The sequence below is a fragment of the Chelon labrosus genome (genome assembly GCF_963514085.1).
Source record: "Chelon labrosus genome assembly, chromosome: 18".
Taxonomy (NCBI): Eukaryota; Metazoa; Chordata; class Actinopteri; order Mugiliformes; family Mugilidae; genus Chelon; species Chelon labrosus.
The window spans coordinates 21,968,131-21,977,272 of NC_140351.1; positions in this window are offsets into that span (position 1 = coordinate 21,968,131).

Genomic DNA, 9,142 nt, shown 5'->3' on the forward strand with positions numbered 1-9,142 from the left:
GATGGTAGATAGATGATAGGAGGGAGAGGGTGGAGGGGAGGGGGTGAGTCAAAATAAGGGAGGAGAAGCTAAAGCCAAGATGGATGATGGGAGGAAAGAGGGAAGGCCAAGGAACGATGGGGGAGTGATAGAGAGACAGATCCAAATAAAACCATATGCAGGGAGGCTTTGGATGATAAAACCAGGTGCTTGATAAAAGGTGGAATGTCAGACTTTGAGCCTTGTCAGGTTTTTGGATGCTTTCTCCTCCTCCTCCTTCGCTCTTCACTCCCTAACTTCTGATATACAACACACACTCCATGACCTCGACTTTCGTACAACCTGCTGACCTTTGCAGGCTTGAGCCCATAACTTAACTTTACTATCCAACCTTTTGTACCATCCAACTCCTGTGATGGGCCGTTCGTCATCCAACTCCCCCGAGAGAAAACCGAGACATGCGGCGACGCAGCAGAGAGTGTACTCACATATTATTGTTTGTTGTTTAAAAAGTGAAGTACTGTAAGGGCAGTTCAGGCCAAGCCCGGGCCAAACAGTTATACGAGCTGTGCTGAGCAGAGCGGCTCTCGGATTTAACTGGCTCCAGGTCCAATTAGGACTGTCTGCCGCATCTGGACACAGTTAAGAGTTCGAGTCAAAACTCACACTTCACTCCAGAAGGGATATAAAGTCACAACTTTTAGGCTACAGGCCACTTAAGCGTTAATGCCACAGAGAGCGAGGCAATATTTACTGCCGCTGTACCAGTCGTCACATGGCCGCGCTGATAAAACCTGAAGACGGAGAAGGCAGCGTGAGATGCAGTGAGGCTGGCTGTGCTGCTGTCAGATTGTGTCAGTGCGAGGATTCTTTCCGTGTTGCAACATACTAGCTATGTTTGAGGGTTTGCTGAGGGCAAACAATTACTGGAAAAATAGCAAGATCAAAATCTCTACGCTAACAACACCGTGAGTTTTCTCTTCAAATGTCTATTAAATCCACTGACTCGGGCCAAACATGAATACTGCTGCTCTATAAAACTGTGGTAGGTTTTGCATTCAATTACAGTATGTTGATGCACAGCCTTTCCGCATGCTTGGCCATTGCTGTTTGTCTAATCAACTCCAGAGTAAGTGTTTACCTCTGTTCACTGACTTTTCCACTGGAAGTTCTTTTCAGCTGATCTATCGGTGCCTTTATTTGGTGATTAATGAAGAGAGATGAGATGACACGCAGCAAAGGGCGCAGGTTGGAATTAAACCTGCAACACTGCAGCCTACATGGATCAGGCATAACATTATGACAACCTTCCTAATATTGTGTAGGTCTCCCTTGTGCCTCCAAAACAGTTGTGACTCATCAGAGAATGGACATGGGTCTTCTGAGGGTGTCCTGTGGTGTCTGGCAACAGAATGATGTTAGTGGGGGCCTTTGGGTCCTATGGGTTGAGGGGAGGGGCCTCTGTGGATCATCCCGCAGATACTTGATCAGTTTGGGATCTAGTGAATTTGGAGGCCAGGTCAACACCTTGTGCTGTTCTTCATGTTTTTTTTAGTTGTTCCTAAACCGTTTTTGTGTGTGTGTCTGTGTCAGGCTACTATGGGATGGGGGTGTCTGGTCTGGTCTAGGTGGGTGGTACATGTCTAAGTAACATCCACATGAATGCCAGGTCCAGAAGTTTCCCAGCAGAACATTGTATTGTCACAAGATGGTCAATGTTATTTACTTCTCCGGTCAGTGGTTTTGATGTTGTGGCTGATCAGTGTATATCTAACACTTTATTGTTGCAGCTAATATAAGCGAGTCTGGTTCAGTTGCTCTGTGTGGTGTTACAATGTGGATTCTTTGTGTTGCTATAGAAATCAAATGTAATTAAATTCATGCTTTTGAATAATTGTAGTGGAGTGAAAACTATAAAATTTGCCTCTGAGATGTAGCAAAAATGCTCAAGTAAAATATACATACCTTAAAATTCTACTCCAGTCACCAATGGAAGTAAGGCATTAATCTTAAACTACCTAAATAAAATGAATAATATTGGTTCGTAAACATTTGCAGAAGTACTAGATGGGACAGAATTAAGTCAGAAATGGAAAAGTTTCTCATTTTAGCTTAAAGCAATGATGGTGACCCACTTGTCGAGCTGCAAAGCCTCTGGAACAAATGCAGTGACTAAAACAACCCGAACGAAACTAAGAAAACAAATGGCATCACTGCTGCCATGGTACAATAAAAATATTAAAAAAACATGTTGCAGAAAATTATGGTCCCACAGTCTCAGCGTTACCTCTGAGAAGAAAAAACAACATCTAATCAGAGCAGTCACACAGCACATTCCACATCATGACACACACACACAGCAACTCAGCCTGAGGTCTGACCCCACCTGAGCCTGGATCTCTGTCTCAACAGCACAATCACACTGGAATGAGAACCAATAACAGCCTATTACCCTCCACATCCCTCCAACACACGCACTGAAAGTAAGCTTTACATCAGTAAGAATGGAAAAGAACAATAAAATCTCCGGATATGAAAAGCTCCCGAGGCAGCGATGCACAGTTAAAGTGCGAGATACTCCCTCTTTGTGTGCATGTGTGCACATGTGTTTTGTGTGTTTGTACTTTTAGAGACGACATCTGAAAAGAAGAAGAAAAAAGACGCAGTAAATCTCTTCTCCCTGCAGAGACATTTGACATTTGAGTGTCTGGATATGAAGCTGAAGGCACTGCTCCGTGTATGTGACGCTGAGGCAAGCTAAGAAATAACCTCACATTTATTCCACTGGTACTTTATTAACATTATTATATAAATCGGGTTTCATGCAAAGCAAATGATAACCTAATAAAATAAGATGCGTTATTAGAGGCTTTACTCCTGCTGTCCTGCTTCATTAATAAGGATTTAATTGTGAGTTTTCAGTACATGTTTGTTTTGTGGGATGATACTTCAACTTGTGGCACTAAGCAGGGCAAGACTGGTTAGGTTATCATGAAAAAATGAGGGATTTCTTGAGAAATAGCTCCAGCGAATGTTGCAGAAGCACTTTTCATTGCGTGTGTTCCCAGATATCTTCACTCATCTCTTGTTAACTAGTGAATATTTTGCCCGCCTTATTGTCCAGGTCTCCATTTTTTGCTTCTTCCTTTGATGTTTGTGGTATTTTTATTTTATTTTTATACTTTATTTGATGAATTTAGTCCATCTGCACATATGCCACAATTATGGTTTTAATTTAAAGGTGATTGTACAGTTGCTCCCCGTTTGTGTTGCTTTGTGCTAAGCTGCGTCGTTTTCAGATATGAGAGAGGTGTAGATTTTATTTTTAATAAACAAACTAACTAAAAATGTCTGCTTCCCTTGGTTAAAGTTTTGGAGGTACATGATTTCACATGAAACTTATTTAAGTGCAGGACTTGTGTGGAGTTTATTCTCCTCTGGTCATGAATCACGGTACAGTTCAGAGGTCATAGAACACCATCATTCATTTCTCTATGAAGACATTTTCCCATGAGCTCCTTCTGTATTTTTTTATATCAGGAGCAGAGGAAAGAAAGAAGAAGAAGCTGTTAAAAAAAACTAAGCAGATGACTCCGGTCCCTGCTTTGAATCTCTCCGGACAGCTCTGACATGTGCTCTGCAGTTCTTCAGCTCACATGGGTTTATTTTTAGACGTATATGCTAAGAAAACGTCAGGAAGTGGAACTCCTGCCACTGTACTGTTGACTCTACCTCCCATCATGCTTCATTTAATCCTTTTTTTTCAGATTCTGTGATGGTGCTATGTGTCATGGATAGAAAGGCCCTTTATGAAGACACTTGGCTGTATTGAAACACCTGTTGTTTGAATGTCTGGGTTATTGTAAGGATCTGAACCATGACTGGGGGGGTTCTTATGCAGTGACCAGCACCTCATGTCTCCTGTGAATCCTGAAACTCTCACTGAGCTTCAGGTTGTTGTTGTTTTTACAGAAGTAACGTCTGTGTCTTTGGAAGATGGGTCATACCCTCAGTACAACATTCACACGTCCACATCATGTTATCGTTCGCTCTGTCTTTACTTGAGGACTCCATGAACGCCGTGCAACAACATTCAAAATGCACCCTTATACTGCAATAACAGCGATCTGGCAGAATCCTGCAGAATCACAGCAGTGTGATGCAAAGAAATATTTGCAAGTAGAGACATGCCATGAGCCCACATCATCCCTAAACCGCTGTCATGTTGTTAAAATGCAGTAAAACAAAAACAAGCCGTGGACATACCCAGCACAGAGTTCCTACATCGGCACTGTTATTATTTTTTTAAGGTCCAGTAAAGAAGATTTAATGGAGATCGCAGCCAACTGAATACCTCTGGTATCACCCTCCTCTTCCAAGAGCGTACTAACATTGCAAAAAAAAAGAGAGAACAAGAAGAAAGAAAGAAAGAAAAACTGTGTTCTGGGCTAGAAACATAATGGCACTCTGAGGAAAGGGACTCATGAAAACACACTTCTTATTTTCAGTTAATTACACAAGTGAAAAAACTGTTATCAATACTATGATTATTATTATATTCCATTCCTGCCTTTAACCTAAATGAAACTGTGTTTAGAATGACTTGAACATAGTCACATTCTGAAAAGAAGGCTTCCTGTTCCTTTATAGGAAAACTTGTAAAGTTTTATAAAAATGCTTTTGGAACAGTTGTTCCCATTTTTATGCTGCGTTAGGCTAAGCCAAGCTAAGCTACGCTCTGCTACGCTACGCTACACTACACTACGCTAGGCGCTACGCTAAGCTAAGCTAAGCTAACAAATTTAGCTACTTGTTTTTACATATGAGAGCCCGTTACAAAGCCCGTAACAGCAGCATATATATGGTAGGTTTAAGTAAGTATCCTTCAAAGAAATACTGGCTACTACGTTTGACTGTGACATCCCCTGAAGTCGTCTGTACAAGTTGAACTTGTACACACCGCAAAAACTGCAGCCAACAGCCAGCTAGCATTTATGTTCTGCGTCTGCGTGAAAGTAAATAACTCTTCATACCATCATAGGTGGCACTACTCTGTATTCAACATTCGTAAGAAGAAACATGAAAAACTACTATTAACTTGGAAGCTAGGAAGAGCTACAAACAGTTGTAGCTACAGGGCTGGCCTGTCCTGGATCATGCTGATCCTCAGTTTATTCATTCTATATGATCATGTTGCTGTGAACATCTCCTACCAAGCTCACCTTAGGTCACCAAGAAAAAGCTAAGTCTGAGTTCTCCAACCTACAGACTAGGAAGAAAGACTTGAAGTTTGGTGGATACATAGTTGCTTCAGCTAACTGCTGAATTTAATAGAGCATTTTTGGATAAAACAAGCCCTGCTCCGCACCTCTCTCTGTATTTAAAAATATAGTGGCATCTCTAGGAGTGCTTTGAGTCAGGCCCTAGAGACACAATAATGGAAGTCCAGTTTGATCCATGAGTTTGGAGGTTTATCAGGCAGGAAAATACTGCAGAGAGGTTTACAATGAACTGAAACATCATTTAATGTCTCTGTAAAATGATTACTCAGTTTATGAGTCTTGGAACGATTGCTAGGTCAATAATAGACGTGTTCAAGTAGAAAAATCATTTACCACAAATGAACACTTACGTATTTGGCTTGCCACTGCTAAGCCTCACTTGTTGACACATTACCGCCAAAGCTGAGCCAGGTTAAACTTATTTGGTTTCTGGACAATACGGCAGTTTGCACATTGCATTAGCACCCCTAATGTTCCCCAGTAAGAAAGGACTGATGGGGATCAGTTCTCGGTCAGTATGAACTGAAGGAGTTGTTACAAGGACAGTAACTTTGTTATTCTACACAAGGACCTTAGATTGTTGTACAGTGACAGGTTTGAAAAAGTAAATCAGCCTGTGCAATAATCAATAACTACACTGTATAGGAGTGGAAAAGAGAACGAGAGTACTGTACACGGTTCCTCTTGTTTCTTTCGTGAATGTGTGCTGATTTAGTACACCTTTGCACTACAAAGCACGAGTGTGTGCGCGATTCATTCTGGTTTTGTCACACTAAGGAAGTGACACAGCTGCTAAGGTCAGCAGGATACAGAGACAGAGGGAGAGAGCGGGTCGTCGTCATGGCGCCCAGCTAAACAATGGAATGAGGAGGTTGAGGAGTAGACGACGGTGCACAGTTGAGACCCTTGAGGAGAAATCTCCTCATACGCCGCACAACGCACTCACTGAGGAACAATGCAATAATGAGACACACAGGATGAATTCACACCTGACAGCCGACACCTTAAACTCACCCGGCGCTCTCACTCTGTCCGACACAGAGGCTTTGTTGGAGAAATTCACAAATCACACCGCATGCTCATACACTGCTGACACCCCCTTCTCTGCTTCTCACTCTCCATTACTTTCATAACAACATTTATAATCATCTACATGACAATCTGTGTGGGGCTCTATAGTGAGGCTCGGGGGTGACAGGGGTTAGCGCTGAAGGGAAGCGGTGCATGCTGGGATTGCGGCCTGCTGAGAGAGTGGCATTCTGGGAGGCGGTGTCCTGCGGGCAGGGCCTCTGGGGGATGCAGTATGGTTAATAGGCCTTTCATGGCCGGCCCACAAAGCCTTTTGTCCCTGGGCTAATTCATCCTGCCCAGCATGGAGAGAGAGGGAGAAGGGGGGAGAGGGACCGTGGAGAGGGTTTTTTGGGGTTGGGAGTCCCCATTTTATTTTTTTTTATCCCCTCTCTCTCTACTCTGCAATGTAGTGCAGGGTGTAGTGTGAGGGAGTCACATACAAACAGAGCTCTGCTCAGTAGCAACAACACCAAAACATTGGCAGCGCCTGCAGTCCTGGCAAACTGCTGCACAACTGGAAAACACCCACGATTAATGATTCCTTGAACACATCTTGAAGCTGAAACATCCTGCGTTTTTGAACATGCGTTTTACAGAGTCTGTGGATATTCTTATGGTGGCTGATTTGAATTAACACCTGAAACAAATCCACCAATGAGCCAGTCTGGGTGGGGTTAGAGTTGTTTTACCTGAACAAGAGCAACAGGTGTCATAAAATAGCACAGCTTGTCCCTGTATAGAGCCCCCACCGGGTTGGAATAACCCCCTCAGGTACATCATGGTGGGAGTTCCTGCATTCAGAAAGGCGAGACGTGGCCCGGCTTCCCACCAACGGACCCCAAAAGCCATCGCACCCTGTGATGTGGGAATACCCAGTTATTAATGAAGTGGACAGAGACGGCGGCCCTCGTTTCAAAGTGCGCCGACTCAAGTGAAGAAGAGGACTCCGGGGTGAGCACAGGGGGGTGTTTGAGCTGTGATCACTGTGCTGTGAGAGGGCTGCACAGTCCTCACCAGGGGGGTATTCCAGAAAGCAGGTTTACCGCTAACTCTGGGTATGTAAACCCAGAGTTAGCGGTAAACCTGGGATTTCGGTTCCAGAACGCTCAAATATGATCAGGCTATGTAAGTAACCATGGTAACATAGGCTCTGAACTTAACTGGGTATGTAAACCCAGAGTTAGCGGTAAACCTGGGATTTCGGTTCCAGAACGCTCAAAAATGATCAGGCTATGTAAGTAACTATAGTAACATAGGCTCTGAACTTAACCTGGTAGGGGTAGGTTTTGTTCAGGTTATGTTCGGGTATTTAAGTGCACGTTCAGCCAGACCGCTTTTTCCACACTTGTCACACAATGACGTTTCCTTTTGAGGAAGATCCAATTGACATTGAAGCACAAATCATTCGGGCTATTCACCGTGAGAGGGTATAAGACCACGACTTAATATCCTTTCTTTTCCTGATGAGTTTTTGCCAGAGCACTACTGTTTTTCTTCGGAATCTTTAATATATTTAAACAGCATTCTCCATCCCCACATTTCGAACGTTACGCATCGTGGATTCGCTCATCGTAATTGTTGCGCGTGCGATAGCCTATTGCACAACATTGCAACGTTGCGCAATGAATTAGTTCCTGCTATTGAGGAGCAGATAGGAACACATTCAGCAACTTGACATCAGAGATGGTCAAAGAATGCGTGATGAAATCTGTCACAATCACTTCAACCAAAAAAAATAAAATAAATGCACGTAAGACTGTTTCACACATTTATTTGCCCATTGCGTGTTTCATGGCCTGAAAAGAGAAAACACTTCATTATAGAGCAAATGTTCTGATCCAGTGTTCTCATGCACTGACAGAAAACATGAAGAAACTATGCTCTAGTCTCTGCACAGCATTTCTTTACCTCGATTCCTCCTTGACTGCTGATAATGTCTATTCATCCTCCTATTATTTATATGAACGGTAATATTGGCTATAAATTGGTCATTTTCGAACATGCAAGGCTACACAAATTAGACATAAGTGATTTAGGCGTAGGCCTATTAGGGTAAATACATTGCACTAGTTCATGTTGCTCCTCCTGGGAGGTTGAGGGCTCCGATGACGTGCCCCCAGAAATCCCCTCCATCATCGGACGCCCTCGATTGATACTGATCGCCAACTCCTCCACAGGGGTGAGGGGGGACACCACTGGCCCAGAACCGGTCTTCCTCTCCTCTGCTTTCTTCCTATTGGCTTTGAAATGAACGTAACTTGTTGCAATATGGCAATTCAAGAATATAATACTGGATAAGTGATGTCTAAGATGATGCACCCAGATATATCTTACCAACTTGGACAATGTTTTTATATTTTGTTTTGACCTGCGGCCACGTTCTCTTGAGGGCGGTCGGGTTACATCTAATTAAAAATAATACAATATATGACAAGGTATTCTATAGTATAAGAAAGTCTCATACAAAGAAGTTAATATGTAGCCTAATATCTACTGAATTATTGTGCTTCTGACACATTAGTGTGCTATATCCTACTAAACTTACGCATTTACGCGGTCGGCAATTCTCTGCCAAGCAAGATCTCGTTCCTTTTATTGCTTTTTTCGTTATTATCGCTCTTTCCTCCTCGTACGCCTCGAGCAGAACTTGCTGCTCCGCTTCAGAAAAATAGGCTGCTCTGCGCTTTGCCATTTTTAATCATGGTTTCGACTCTCAATAGATGATGCCTTTATAACTTCGCCGTGATCACGCACAACTCTAGGTTAAACAATCCGGGGTTGATTGAACTGATTGCAAACCGGTGTTTTGG